Source organism: Zonotrichia albicollis, chromosome 7, assembly GCF_047830755.1.
Source record: "Zonotrichia albicollis isolate bZonAlb1 chromosome 7, bZonAlb1.hap1, whole genome shotgun sequence".
Lineage (NCBI taxonomy): Eukaryota > Metazoa > Chordata > Aves > Passeriformes > Passerellidae > Zonotrichia > Zonotrichia albicollis.
Genome location: NC_133825.1, coordinates 36,649,985 through 36,666,124, shown reverse-complemented (window position 1 = coordinate 36,666,124; position 16,140 = coordinate 36,649,985). Strand labels below are relative to the sequence as shown.

The window sequence follows — 16,140 nt, the reverse complement described above, 5'->3', positions numbered from 1 at the left end:
ATTTCAACCAGCAGCCTGCAAGATAATGAAAAAGAGTGGTTTTGACAGTCACATAAATTATTGCAACTAATCCAGTCCTTTTTCAGTGATACTGCATAGCCCAAACCAGCTGTGAAGCACAGTTTAAATTAGATGCTGGTGCAAACATAAGGGTTTATTTTCATGAATGCCATACACCTTGACTCTGTTCCTGCCACCACATCCCTCCCTGCAGCACTGCCTCACTGCGGTTTCTGCATTAGAAAAGCTGTGCTAAGAATATGTGAGAAAGCAATTTTTTCGTGACTCAACACAAAAGAAGGAGGCTGGCACACTCAAGAGGCTGTATGTAAATGAGTCCAAAGGCTGTGTATTTCAGAAAGAAAAGAGAAGTCCAAAAATTTAATTTTAGAAGGGCAAGACACTGATGGAAAGATACCCTGCGTTACAAGTGGACAGAGCTGGGCAGAGCTAAACTCAAAACATTCCAAGCCTGATTTGGTCTGCAAGGTTCCTATCTCCTTCTGTCACACATTATTAAACATAGATCAAAAACAGGATCTAGGATTACAGAACACACTGGACTCGGGACATCAGAAGACACCTGTCCTATAAATAGAAATCATTTACCAATTCAGAGCAACACACACATGTTTTGGCAACCTCTCAGCCAATAAACGCAGAAGCCACAACTTCAGAATTATCCAAGTGCTATTATTTAAATGAGAAACAATGGTTTACATCATCATGGCTTAACTCTTTATTTCCCAAATTCTCATTATGCATGTCTGTGCTGAATCACACCAAAAATTCACCCTTCCCAAAATTAGTCCATTATCAATCTAGAAAATTGCCCTTTTTTTAAAAAGAATTGAGCAGAAACAAAAACAAGAAGCAGAACTTTAGGTTTGGAACTGTTGAATTGGTGCTTTTGATTTCTTCAATAGATTTTTGCCTGCATCCCAACACCCCCGGATTTCAACTTCAAATCTTCAAAGTCGATTCAGCCACTTAGATCACACCAACTTTGCATGGCAAAATGCTCAGAAACACCAGTCTGGGATTTTGAACAGAGTTACAATGCTGGCCTCCAATTTGTTGACACTTGGGTTTCTAGGAAAAATTAGCAGGAACACGTGCAAGGGTGTGAGTAAGGGAACAACGTGAAGCGCTGCTTCCAAACAGGTGCAGCCGATTATCTCAGGCAACGCTGGGCAGGAAAAGAAACGCTGTTTTCTTCACAAATTTTAAGAGCACTAAAAACTTCCAGATAATGGGAAGTCCCTGAAGCTTTTAGAAAGTGTTTTCTCATACTCCATACCTGGTATGACAGCTGCTTCTTTGCAGCTATGGGGAGTTGTGGTTTTCCATTTGTGAAAATTCAAGTGAAATCTATCATTTTTTGGAAAGAGCCTAAGTCCTGGTGTTCTCAAATATCTTTACAGGTTGAACATTTGGAAAGGATCCAAGACTCCAATCAGAGCCTGAATATGTGGAAATATTTAACTCTCTAAGAAACAGTATATAAAATAAGCTGTTTCTCTGCTTGATGACTATTTCAGGATTGACTAATTACTTGTCATGATGCCAAACACCACAGAGATGGCTCAAGAGGATAATTTCTGAAACTTGAAATTGTTACATTCTATCAAAGGAAGACTATTTCTGTGTCAAAACCCTATATCTGGAAATTTATATACAGCAAGATCATAAATGAACTTTTGGACACCCAAGGTCAAGTTATTTAATGAAATACCAGCTAAATCTTTTTTGGGAGGTAGAATGAACAAGCTTTAAAATAAAGAAGGAAAACAAAGACTACTGTATCAAACAGGGGTTCCTCCTGGGGAAGAACTCACATTTCAGATAATTGGTCTCTGGATCTTGTTTCAGGGAAGGATTTGGTGGCAGGGAGCAAAGACTCCCTGCTGTCCTGGTCAGCACATCAGCTCCTCCCTGGGGATGGTTGTAGCAAGGAGATGTAGCTGAGGTTTCCTAAATTCAGGTACCTCTGTTTGAAAAACCCTGACCTAAACTTGGTCTTTCTCCTCATACCAAAGCACATCACATCAAGGCCAGGCAGGTTCTGGCACAGGCAGGGGCTAAATTCACCCCCTATTTTAATGGGAAAAGAACCAGAGCCCATAGTCCAAGCTCAGCTTTGCTTCCAGCTGAGTGACATTTATCAGCAAAGGCTAACAAATTCAGTTTGGTTTCAGGACTATTTCATTCCTGCCATCACCTATTCTCTAGGAGGCACAACTCTCGTGTTGCACATTTATACAGGTTATAAGGATAGAAAGGACCATTCTCAGCATTATAAATCTGCACATTATTTCTCCAAGGTTGTCCTGCACTAGGTTCTAAATCACAGTTTCCTTTTTTGCCTTTTTTCTCTAATGTTTCCAGATATTTCCCTTGACATTTTCTTCCTCTTGTTGATACTTGTACGTTATGATTAAGTTTCTTTTTCATTTTTCTTAAGTAGATAAGTATTAGTGAAATCTTATTCACTAATTTCCAGGATTTGGTCATGTTTACTGCTCTTTTATGAATCCCAACCATATGGCATTTTGGCTAAAATGGGCATGAGAGTTGGATATGATGCCCAGCACTGCTTCCCAATACCATTTCCAATGTCAGAGCATCCCTCTGGCCCTCAGAGGGCTCTGGGTGCACCTGTCCTCCCAGATGCTGCTCTGCCCATGTGGCTTATGCTCACCAAGCTATTTGCAACATCCCAAACTCCTTTTTATTTATCTGCTTCCACCTCAAATTTAACATTTTCTTTTTAGTCCTGTGAAGCCCAAATCTATACTGAGTATCAAAGCACATGAACTTTAGTTCACCTGTAAAACAATCAGATGCCAGTCCCAAGCTCAGAGCTGTACAGAGCTCTCTGTCTCAGGAGCTTGCCAAAGGCAAGCAGCAGATTTTAGACCAGTGCCCTGACACACCATGTGGGATAACCCAAAGGCTTTGGCACCAAAGGCACACAACAAAGATGCAGCAGCTGCTAGAGAGAGCAGCTTTGTCTGTTTAACATTTTACCATTGAAAAATAACCTTTTACTTGTCACTAGTGTTACAAGGGATCTGCACCAGGTGGAGATGGGTGTTGTGTGGGGTTTGGGGAGCTTTCACCAGTGCCCGTGGTGGCTGGAGCACAGCTCAGTAACAGCTGGCCAGTGAACAGAGCAGAGGGAAGAAAAGGGAGCTCAAGACCCTATTAGCACCAACACCATGGGAGGGAGAATGAGAAGGATTTTGGAAGAGGAAGAAGCCAAGCAGAAGGGCACAAGGCTGAGATGAGGGTGGATAACCATCAGAACAGGCTGAGCTCCAGCATGGCGGGAGGGGACAGCAGCACAGCAGCCAGTGTGTGGGAGAGGGAGAGAAGGAGCAGCATGAGCGTGTTATGAGGCCACAGGGAAGACACAGCTGTCAGCCACAGCCCTGTAGAAAGGCATGAGAGGGATCAGCAGGGGAGACACACATGGAGTTTGGTTTTGGCCAGCCTGAGAAAAGCAGGCAGCCATCCACCGTGGAGCTTATGCGGGATGTGCAAGGCTGGCTGGCAGAGGGAGGAAAGAGGTCCCTTCTGGGGCATTTCTCACCTCAGGTGGGTGAGCTGGGTCCAGACCAACACAGCAATCCAAGACCCTGAGGAAAGGAGACTGGAAAGGAGAGTCTCACATTTAGGCAGCAAAGGGGCAGGGGAAGGCACCGAATCCAGGAAAGAGGGAGACCTGGGTGACAGGGCTTTGAGTAACCTGGTCTAGAGGAAGATGTCCCTGCCCATGGTAAGGGGGTTGGAACTAAGTCATCTTTAAGGCCCCTTCCAACCCAAACCATCCTACAACTGTATGTGGAACACCATCAATCAGCAGCTCTAGAAATTCATTCCTGTATGCCAGCCTTGCAAGGCACAGGCAGCAGCTGTGGCAAATCCTGACACCACCTGCAAACAACAAAGTCTCCTCCTCCTTCTTCCACATTCACATGCTGAGGGGCTCGGAGGCTGGCAGTGTGCCTACCTGGCAGGCAAGGTACACAGCACCACAGGCAGCCTTCTGGAGGTGCAACTCCCTCCCAGCCAGCTCACCCAAGGCAGCATCCTCCCTTCTGTGCTCCCAAACGCCTTCCCTACAGACTTGCTCCTTGTTCCTGTCACCTCAGCAAGCTGTAAGAGCATCTTTCTCCACAGCCCACCCCAGCAGCATGAACTAAGCGTCCCAAGCCTGCCTGGCTGCTTGTACAGCTTTCCACACCAGTCTGAGGCCCCATATCCACCCAAACTCTCCTGTCATGCCCCATGGCAGGAACAATGGAGCCCCAGCATCCTGCTCTTGCACCCTTGTCACCTTGGGGTGACAGAGCCAGTTCCCCCACACATGCACTCACAGGTAGCAATGCCTTGCCCAGCAAGGAGACAGAGACATAGGTTAAGTGCTGTATGTGTGAGGAAAAGCAGGCAGCTCAGCAAGGCACTAGAGCTAAGCAGGTTGGAAGAGATGCTGTTCATGCCAGCAGGCTCAGACAGCAAGCCCTGTGGTAAAATCACCTAAATTAGGTGCATAAATTTAGGGGCATAGCCACCTAAATGCAAGGGCTCCAGAGCTACACACTTTTTCTGCTCTGTGTGTACACCCCTATGGTTACAGTCTGCTACTAATCCAAGGACTGTCACCATTCCCAGGTTTCTGTTCTGTGTAGTAGATAATACATAATGGTTTAGAGCCACAGTTTTCCTGTGCAAGTACGTGTTGGGAAGCACCTAGAAACTGTTATACAACGTCAAAATATTTCCAGAAGGACCCTCTGCACTTGGTATGACTGCTACTTTGTCAGACATCTAAGCAATTTCTTGGCCTGTGCCCCCCTACCTCCCCAAAATGCCTCCAAACAAATCCCAGAGCTGAATCAGTTTCCTCTCTTTAGAGGCTCCACTAAGTTTTTTCCTAAGATTCCCATTTTCTCTCCTTCTTTTTCTTTAAAAATATATAAATAGTCACATCGTCATATGAGACAAGTAGAGACTGACTCTTATGGGTAAAAAACAGATGTTTCCCAATCTTCCCTAACAAAGTAATATTTTATATATGGCTCTTCAATGGATTTATAGCCAATGAAGGGATGTTACAACATTAGCTCATGGAGGGGGTGGGTGATAAAAACTGGAAAGGAAGAGCCAGACAAGGAAAAAAGAAGCTATCCAGAGCGCTGCAATTGGAGAAGCATGACAAATGGGCAGCACAGTTTTAGAGGGCTTCGACAGCAAGGCAGATTGCCTGGCTGGGAGTGATTGTCCACAGCTGGAGCATCGCAGAGACCATCTGGTATTTCTTAAACATGCTTTCCCCAGGTGATCCAATTCTTGGAGTGCCCCAGCAAAGAGAGGAAAAAAAGGCCTGTGAGTCTCAATCCCACTTCCAGAGTTTCCCTAATTAGTTAATAGAATTATATTTGAATGGTTTCAGTTTCTCCTACAAAACCTTTGTTTTTGCCACCTTTTCATCAGAGGAAAAAAAGAAAATTTAAACTCATAGAGGTTTTAATTTCTTTGAAAAAGTCAATGATTGTGTCTCTTGGCACAGCAATCCAATATAAAACTTAATGAAGTAAAGAGAGATCCAAAATTTCTTTTGAACACCTTGTAACCTCACTTTTCCCCCACCACTTTTAGCTGCACAAAGCATGCATATCCAGAGCTTCTCACGTTACTCTCCAACCCCTGTGTATCCATCCCCAGTAGGAGCCTCTGAAAAAGCAGAGCATGGACTGCAAGGGGGACTCCAGGACTCAAGGGGCTCTTACTTACAGGATTTCAACTCTTTTCTTAACTTGGAAAAAGTGTTAAAGAGTTTAATTAACAGTGCGTGCCGCACAGTCCCATCCATGGAACAAGGAGGGCTGGCAGAGAAGCAGTGCAACAATATTTGCTGCTGTTCTTGTGTTCCCCATAAGAGAGCCCTTTCCAGAGCCAGGAGCAGTGGGAACCAGCTAAGGAAGAAAAGAGCAAGGGGTAAATAATAAATGAAGGGACAGATGGAAAAAGGGTTAGAGAGAGCAACCGGAGAAGCAGCGCTGGGAAGCAAACTGCGTTCCCAGCAGCAGGCAGTGCCCCCTCGGAGCAGCCTGGGGCAGCAGCCAGGGCCCAGCCACAGAGATTATCCCGCTGCTCCCCGCCAAGCCCGGCTCACCAGCCACGCCTTTCCCCTCTCCTCCTGTTCTCTCCTCCAGTTTTCTCCAGCAGTTAGCCCAGCCACAAAGCTTCGGTCTGTTGGATGGATCCTGCACACCACAGTCCCACATCCCGGATCCCGGGCTGCAAGCTCCTCAGCAGCTTGCAAATACCACCCCTGCAAACACACAGGAATGGTGGCTGGAGGGATGAAACCAGTGATACTCCTACAAACAATACTCCTGCAGCAAAATGTCACAATTTGCCAGAGAAGTTTTTAAAAATGCTGAGAACCCACCAAGCACAGTTTCCTGCTCTGTCCACACAGGCATCTACCTTCCCCGAGTCTGTATTTGAGCCAAGCTAGTTGGATCGTAATCCCAGTCAAAAATACACACACAAGATGCTTCAACATCTCCAGGCTGAAAGAAAATCTAATTAAGTTATTGGGAAGGAAATGCTGGACAAAAGAAACCAAAGGAAAATTTGAAGGGGATTTTGGTTGGGGTTTTTTTGTTTTGCTTTTAGGTGATGGCTAAAGTCAACATATTCCACCACCATGCTGGAAGGGGATTTTGGCAGGAAACCCATCCTTAGGCAGTGGTATAGATAGCAATAACAGAAGATAATATAGCCCATGATTGTAATGCCAAAGAAATAGCAACCAACTGCAAATCACAAAGCATAGAAAATTAATGCAGTATTTAAAAATCATGATGAAAAAATTCATGCCTTGCTGAGTTATGAGTGGAAATTTAAATATAGAGAAAAGAAGGGAAATGAAGAGACGTAGTGGTTCTATTTTGTGCACATGGTAAAATTATCAGTGTAACTGTGAAAATATACATATAGGCACTCTGTATTTATGAAAAACTATGATGATGAATTAATCATAAGAGGATTATATAATCACCATTTACTGATGACCAAGACATGAATTAGATAACATCTGCTTTAGATAAACACTATGAAATCACCTACCCTGGATAATTTGCACCTCCAAGTGCACTAAGGAGATCTCTGACCCATTGATGTTAATTTTTAATAAATCTTGGAATGCCAAGTAATTCTAGACGGGTAGGTGAGCCCTAACCCCATGCTGGTGCTTTGGCAGGACTTGCTGACCTAACGACCAACAGCCAGTCAGGCTGACAGCAGAACTTGACAGAGTAATTAAAAGATAATATGCAAATCTACCAATAATTCATTATATTCATGTCCCAGCTAATTACCAGCCAGCATATGTTGTACAGAATCGAGTCCTGTCTAACTGATGTTACAACTTGATTTAAGAACTTGCATTAATAGAAGTAATTTGCCATAAGTAGATGGACAGAAGTGGCTAACGAGACAAAAACCTATCCATTGTTTGCTTCCCCTCCCACAGGACACAGTGTTTTTACCAATCATTCAGATAAATACAAGATCCTTAGAGGCAGCTTGCAGATAGCACAAATGAAGGTTAGTAAATAACGAACAAAACAGCCTTCATTTATCCTGTGATCCAATTTGTATGGCTAAATGGCCACTATCCAACCAAGAGTGCTTTAATTCAGCCAAGCACAAGATAATACACGTACGGAAAAACAATATAGGGCTTGTATCTCCAGGATGGAAAACTCTGTCCTGCATGGCCACAGGATCAAGAAGGAGGTATGACAGGACTTTGGCAAAATGAAGTTTGAGGAGTCAAATCTATTCAGCTTTTGAAAGAAAAATCCACAAGGTTTGACTCTGCATGTAAGCATTACATTAGTGTGGGAGGTAAAGGGGTTTCTAACCTGGTGGTCAGAGGCAAAGCAAGCTCCAGGGGTTGAAAGTCAGAGTTAAGCGTGGTGCTGACAAAGAGAAAAAGTAACATTAGCCCAGCTGAGGATGAGAAACATCACACAAGAAGCTCTGGACGATCTTGAGGCTCAGCATAAAAGCAGGGGGTGAAAGTCAGTAGAACAAAAGGAAGGTATAGAGACCGCTGTGTAATGTAAGACTGGAAGGAGCCCAGACACTGGCACACCAGGGATCTGCTTCAGGCTACAGAATCAGGGAGATTGGATGCATGGGCTTATTGGGAGCATCTGAAACACAGAACCTGCTGGTAATTAGGGACCTTTAACTGCCCACACATTTGCTGGGAAAGGAAGACATCAGACACTGCCTTGCTTCAAGTTCCTGGAATGCACCAATGAAAAAAAATTGAGAAAGAAGCGACAGGAACAAAACTAGCCAGAAGTGTCCTTGAGGTTTGATTCTCATCAGCAGAGAAAAACTGGGGAAAGCCATGAAGGTGGAAAACACCACAGGCAGAGAAACCCAAAATGAGTGTTTGTACTTGTTTGAAAAACAACGGGAAATAGTGGCAGAATAAAAATAGTGCTTTGTAAGGACAGAGGCTTCAGTAATCAGAGAGGGCTGGCAAGTGAGATTTTGCTCCAAATGAAAAGGGAGTTTGGGAAAGACAGTGTTTTGTAAACACACAGCAAGATAAGGGAACAGATGTAAATTATCTTAACGCAGGGGTACAATTAGGGTAATTCACAGACTCCTCCGTGGCTTGAAGCTTGAAAAGGAGAAATGGCAACTCCATCAGGCTGATGTGGATGAGCACAAAGGAGCAGCACCAGGAGAGAGGGACAGAGCGAAGGAGCCGAGTGCTCCACAGAAACTGCTCCCAGCAGTGACTGCCAGTGGTTACCAGGAGACATTTGATAACTACATCGGTGGGAAGAGACAGACCAAAGAGTTCAGCACCTCCTGAGGAGGGAGAAAAGGTTAATAGATTGCTTTATGACACTGAACAAGCCACAAGCCCTTCCAAAGCTATTAGTGCGTGTCAACCCTCCCCCTCTTCCACCAAAATCTGTTTTCTGTTAGGTTTATGTGTTTTCTTTATTCTCTACACAGCACCCAGAACTGGCTGGTTCTGGTAATGACATTACATATTATAATGCATGTATAACTGCTAATTTTAAGATTCGCAATTTATAAAATATCTTCTCTTGTGCAGCTAGTTAAATTGGACAGCAAATTGAATTTAATAAATCCTGAACACGTCACAAGATGCCATATTTCCCACAGTTACAAAAACAATAACCAAATCAGATAATGAGAAAGCCAAAGTGTGGCTTAACAGACTAGAGGGTGTCACCTGAAAAAGAGATTCACCTTCATGACCTCTCTCACACACACACATGCTGTCAGCACAAAACGAGTTGTGAAACTACTAATTAGGGTAAGAGAAGGCAGGGGATCCCAGGGGTTTGGCTCACAGCTGTCTCAGGAAGCAAAGAGGTATAAATTGGACAGAATTTCACAATAGCCAACAATTCACAGAGTTAAAGCAGGAATGCTTAATCCTTTTTTTGGTTCAGACTTCACAAAAAGAAGGATAACATGAGGACCACAAAGTTAATGCAATTAAAAGAACCAGAGTAGAAGGGTAATGTATAGCAGCACCTCAGCAGAATGAAAACTACAGAAGTCTGATCTTTTAAAATAGGTGGAGGTCCGTCAGCAACTATCTGCAGGAATTCCTGGAAGATGAATGAGGTTCTAAAAGATCAGAAAAGGGCAAACATAGTGGCTATGTTCAACAGGCTGAAAAACCAAGGAAATTGCAGGCCAGACAACATAACTTCAATTCCTGGAAAAATTTTGAAAGAAATCATCAAACAATCCATCTGCAAGGAAGGGCTGGAAGTAATAGCCCTGCCATGTGAAGGCAACCTGGCTTCTCTTTGATGGAGCAACAAGGTCTCGTGAGTGAGATAGAGGCAACAGATGTTCTGTACCTTTACTTTCTCAAGGCTTTACCTTCAGTTCTGTGCAACATTTTAATTAGAAAATTAGGAAAATAGAGTCAAGATTAAATTCCACGTGGGAAATGCACAGCTGGTTGGGAAATGGTAGACAAAATTGCAGGCATGAACAAGCAATATTGTAGAAAAAAAAGTCCATGATTATACAGACAGAAGTGTCACGCACCAGGTACATGAAATAACCCTGCTGCTTTTCTCAGTCAAGAAAGGCCTCAGCTACAATACTGGTCTCTTTTCAAGGCAATGCACTCAAAAAACATCCCAGACCCAGTGGAGAGAGCCCAAGGGACCCCAACAAAACCCAGAGCCACAAAAAAATTGTAGAGGGTTGAAAGGGATCTCAAGATGCAGAATCAGCTATGCATGTGTCAATCAACTTGAAAATAAAATGGACATGAGAAAAGAGCAAATGAAAGGCAGTTGTTCAGTGCAGAGAGCAAAAGTCTTCAGGGAAACATGATAACAAGCCTTAAATATGTACAAGATTTCTGCAAAGAGAAAAAGAGTGCTGTAAGCTGTTCTCCATGTCCATGGGGAGAGGACATGCCATCATGGGCTTAAACTGAAGCAAGAGATTTTAAAAATACCAACTCCATGATGACACAGCTAATTACACCCCAGAACATCACTGCCATCACAGAAGGTTTGAAAACAAGGACAAAGCCACCTCATTTGAATCAGTCAACAGTGATGTCCCCACAGCCTGAGCAATGCTGGAGCCTGGCAGCTGAGCCCCAAGAGGCTGCAGGCTTTACATGGACATGCCCAGGAACACAATATATTTCAGCTACAGCAAACTCCCTCAGAAGGCTGTGTAGTAAAAACAAACAGCCACTTTGTTTCAGAATGAGCTCATATAAACAACTGATAATGGCACAAAAACACTCAGTTACCCGAGATTGTTTTCCAAGATTTATTTTTCCCAGCACTATTCCATTGGATCTGATCCCAAGATCTCAGAAGACACCTGCAAACTATCCTCAAAAGGTTGGCACCTCTGCTGTCATTAACTGTGGGCTCGGTGCAGACAGTGATTTAATGACATGACAGTTTTCCTGGCCCACTCCTTCCTGGAAAGCCTCCAGTGTTTCACAGCAGCTCTCTCCCCCTCTTTCCCTCAGGAGCTAATGACATTATTGTGTTCCCTTTGCTGACAGGACTTCCCCACCCATACCCCAGTTGTGCTATTCAAGGTAACAAGTCCTGGGTAACTATTTCCACTGAGGTTTTAGCTTTCAAAAAAATGCCACTTTTTTTTTCTTTGAAGGGTTCAAGCACCCCAGAGTTTGACTGACTTTCCAAGTGTACCAGCTGGTCACACAAAAGATATTGCCTCTTCCCAGACACCTTTCCCCAAGCAGAGACCAGGTACAGCTTTGCCATGGAAAAGGCTAGAAGATGCCCTCTTGAGGTCCTTTCTAGATCTATTTTGTGCAATACTGTGGATAATGTGTGTGATGTAAGGGTCTGTGATGGACAGAAGGGCAGAAAGCTTGATCCCAAAGACACTCCCAGGCCTGCTAGACAGCCCCAGGGCACACTGTCCTTGAAGGAAAGCTGGAGAGCCAGGGCAGTGCAGACATCCCTGTGCAGCAGCCAGTGAAACAGCTATGATGCAGATCACTGCTGTGCAGAACACGGGACACTGAGGTTTCTGATCTCAAACAAGATGCCAAAAAGGCAAAGAAGCTGTACTTACCTTTGCCACAACCCTGTCAGGTACCATCTCACAAGGCGACCCACCCTCCAGTCCCATGCAGGTAGGTGTAGCTGGAGGATAAAACCCATCTGAGGAAAATTCCAGCAAAAATAACCACAGGCACCAAAAGCACACCCCACCCCATGACCTGCTTCCTACACACACCCTCTTGCAAGGGGCAGCCTCTGAGCGATGGTTCTCTCAGACCCAGCACTCCATGGGGTGAGCCTTAGGCCCTACAAACACGTCCTGCTCAAGGACCACTGTCTCCCAGAGCCACAGCATTCAGCAGGAATCAAAAAACCACCAGGGGAGGTTCACAAGTGCAGGAAACCCCATGCCACAGCTGCTCAACCTGAGCCCAGTGATTCCCTGCCAAAGGACAAGTCCATCTGGGGTTCTCACTGCCTTTGGGGAGAAACAAAAAACCTATTTCTGCAGGACAGTAGCAAGCTCTTCACACAGACACACTGCCCTTGGCTCTGCTCTGTGCCTCCCACACATGTGTTCTGCAGTAGCCTCACATAAACTCTGCTGCCCTACCCTGCTTTGTTCCACTCATCCCACAGTACACATCCTGCTTGTGCAAGAAAAGCACAGTACACATCCTGGATGTGCACTCTGTCACCACCACCATACACCCCAAACCACTTACCTTGGGCAAAGAGGGTCTCTGCAAGGCTGATAACCTTTCCAAAAGTAGACTTTTTCAAGGAAAAACCTCCCAGAGAGATCACAACTGCTGTTATGGCAGTGTTTAAGCTATCTAATTAGTGATGGGGCAGTGGGATGCCAGCGTAAAACTGATTGCAGTGTAGGACATAGACAGTGAAATGCACTCTCCAGCAGCTCTCTGCTCCATCTGAGTTTAGTCCCTTCCTTCCAGTTCCATCTATGTTTAGTCCCTTCAAGTCCCTCTCAATGCTGTGGGGAGGGACACTGATAACACCCTCAGAAGGATGTGACCACAGAGGGTCACCTGGGAACCTTACAAACTGTGTGAGGAGGGTCTGCCCCCTTAATCACCCCTTTTAGAGGCTGTGCTCTATGATATTACAAGATGGAGAGCTCCCAGCACACACCTTCCAGTATCTTCACTGGCTTCTCAGTGCAGCTGTGGTGCGGCAGGACAGGCCAGAGAGCTCTCATCATCAGTCTCTTGATGCACTGAAGCAATCTGTGTCACAGTTTCAGGCCGGAGGCACAGTAGAAAGTTGTTTCTCCATGTTTCAGAATGAGCAGTGGGGCACTATTTTGTTTCCTCTGGATAGGGAATCCTAAAGGGAAATTTATAGTCTGTGCTTGTTTCTTGGGAATCCACAGTTACAAAGGGGCCAGTTTTTCGCTTGCGTCTATGGACCTGAACAGTTCCCTCTTCCACGGGCTTAACAGGCTTCACTTGGGAACAGTGCAGAAACCTGTGAATGTCCAGTCAATTAAACTACAAAGACAGCACACTGCCCCAGCCCAAACTGGCACCACAGGTGGAAAAACTTGGATTTATTCCATTGGAGCCTGATGCTGCCCCACTCCCCACAAGCTCACTCTAAATCTGCATGCACACTGTGTCTCACTGCCCGGGGCAGCTCCTCATACCTCACCTGCTGCCAGCCCAAGGTTGTGCTTTCCAGCCTTCCCCCACCTCCACCCGGTTCCAGGGCTCCAAAATGACCCTCCTGTCACCTGAACATTTCTTCTGAGCGCTGCAAAGGATGGGAGCCTGCTGTGACAATTGCAGCTTCTAGCCCAGCTGATACAAAACATAACAAGAATCGCTGCTTGCTCTGTGAACAGTGAAGGAGCGAAGAAGTGTTTCTAGGGAAAGATCCCTTCTCCTGCCTTGTCCCAGGGCAGGATGAGCTGGGGGTTCCCAGAGCACAGCAGGCAGTGCTGTGCACTCTCCCCACTGTACCACAGACTGAGACGGGAGCACGAGAGATGCTGATCCGTGAAACAAGATACCCATCCCTGAGCACGGCGGGGAAACAGCAAAGATTAATAAACCTCAAAATATTTTACAGCATTTAAATAGCATGGTCACAGATCAAAGGCAATTGCTCATGTCAGGGAGGCAGGCTCAGTAAGCCTGGAAAGATCACATACAGAAAGCAGAGGCAAGATGCAAGAGAAAGCCTGCAGACAGCAGCCGAGGAAGGCTCGACAAGAGAAACCAAAGTGGTCTAAGCCAGAGTCTCACATGTGTTCCTGGAGGAGTGAGAGCCAGAAAGACTGCCTGGTTTCACTCAGTCTCAGTTGTGTCTTAGCACAAAAACACACATTTCATTTTAAGACACCCTCTTACCTTGGAAGTACCTGCTGCTGTGAGCAGCTTAAATCCCAGTATAACACAGCCCTGCCTGATGCCTGAAATAAGGAGCACACTGGGAATTATGTGCAACTGGTGAATAGATTTGGAAAAGCCCTCAACTTACATTGATGCCACAGAGACTGCATGCCCTGCACTCTAAGAGCTTTCATTCCTGAACCGATGAGGGTACTGCTTGAAAGTTTGTTGGCAGAATCCATTGCCCACCCTTGCAGGTAGAGTGGGAGGCCTGAAAGTCTTTCAAATTGTTCATGTAACTATATTACCTGTGAGGAGGAGGAGGAGGAAGAAGGAAATGGGACTTTTTATCCAGATCACTACAGTGGTAGTGGTAGTGATATGGGAATAAAAATGCCACACAGTAGTATTTCTACTCTCAAGCTCTCCTAGAGGAGCTATCCCATCATAAAGCACCTTGATTCTCATATGACTTGGGCAAGATAGTCCATTTACATTTTCTGGGTACAATTGAAGAACTAGCAGTAGTAGGAGCCCTCTCACCCAGAGGTGTGGGGTTCAATATTGCTCCAGTCTGGGCTGGACACTGGAGGTCATCTGCAGCATGTGCACTGCATGAGGCCAAGTGACTCCTCAATACTTCCCTGGGGGAAATCCTGTTCTCAAGGATCCCATGGATACTCCATGGGGGAAACCCTGTTCTCATGGATACTCCATCCCTGCAAACTCAAGTCCTTCACTAGGGACTCCCTAAACCACATCTGCATTCTTGCTCCTGCACCTTGCCTCATGACCTGGACACTCCCTATAGCACTGTACAAACCCACTGTGCAGAACAAAAAGAAGTCCTCAAGCAAACTCTGTCTGATTGAATTTTGAAGGTAAGAAATGTCTTTCTGCAACAGATGTACAACCCCCTTTACCCACCCCAAACACCAGATCCATCACAGAGAAGGGAAATATTTACACAAGTTAGTAGAGTTCCAGTTAAATATTATGCTTAGCTGTCTAGAGACCATGTTCTCAGACTATGTCTATGAAATAAAAGATTAAACTTCATAACAATTATGAAGTTGTTCTGCTCACATTCAAAGGGAGTTAAAGAACATTAAAATAGTTCTTTGGGTAATATTCTGGTGAAATTGCTCTCTCTACCCTGGAGAGTTAGAACTAAAACCTTCTGAACTATCCTGTAAACACACTTGGAAAGGCTAAGAGCTAAGCTGATAACCAGGTAGCACCTCTGCTCTGCAGGTTCTGTAAAAAATGTGAGCAATGCCAGAGAGCTTTTGAAGCAGCAAGGGAAGGAGGATAGGGGAGAGCAGCTTCACTTCTCGAGGGAAGTTTGTTTAGTGGAAAGTAAGCAAGTTGTCAGGGGAAAAGCTGACAATGTTGATTCCAGCAGTTGTACTGGGAATAAACAGCCAAGTGGATTACGTTACAGAGAACGAGAAACGGCTCTGAGGATCCCCTTTAAATGCTAGGCCTTCAGGAATGATGCAACTCAGCTACACTCAGGGCCCCGATATCCAGTGACCCCCTGGGCTGAGCCTTTCAACAGTGCTGGTGTCACCATCCCACCTCCGTGGGGTCCCCGAGAGCTCCAGCATAGCTGATGTCCCCAGGAGAGGCAGAGCTCACTGCTGAGCTTCAAGGCAGGGGCTGGGCACTGAAACAGGGGTGGCATCAGAGTGGGGGAGGTTGTGCAGGACTGATCTGCCTCTCCCAGCCCAGCAGCAGGGGAGGGCCACCACGGGTTTTGCCATCTCCTCCCCAGACAGAGCACAGGGCCCTCTCTCCTGTAAAAATAAGATGCCTGCCTGCCTTTCACAAGAAAGGGACATGTTAAGAGGAAAAGGGGGGTCTCATTTGATTTATTAGTCTCTTCCTCCTTCCCATCGTCTGTGGCTCATCCAGCTGTAGTGATAACGAGAAGAGATATGAGAGGACCCTCTTGGCTGCTGGGATACCATCCTTCTGCCCACTCGCTGCCTGAAGACATCAGTCCTTTACAAGCACCATTAAATGTGTATCCAAAATGTGGCAGTCTCCTCCATCGAGATTCTATTCCCTGGATAATACAAACAGTTGCCAGAAAAAGAGTATCCTCTCATCTCTGTCTAGGCCATTATCCCTTTATATTTGCTCTTTAATATTTACTGGGTTCACACAAAGTGCAT

The 16,140-nt window shown here is 45.3% G+C and overlaps 1 protein-coding gene across 3 annotated transcripts in view; it reads right to left on the bottom strand.

Annotated features, from left to right (window-relative positions):
- Positions 1 to 16,140, bottom strand: part of HPSE2 (heparanase 2 (inactive)) — a 104,923-nt gene that overhangs the window by 75,197 nt on the left and 13,586 nt on the right. The gene's annotated exons all lie outside the window — the stretch shown is intronic.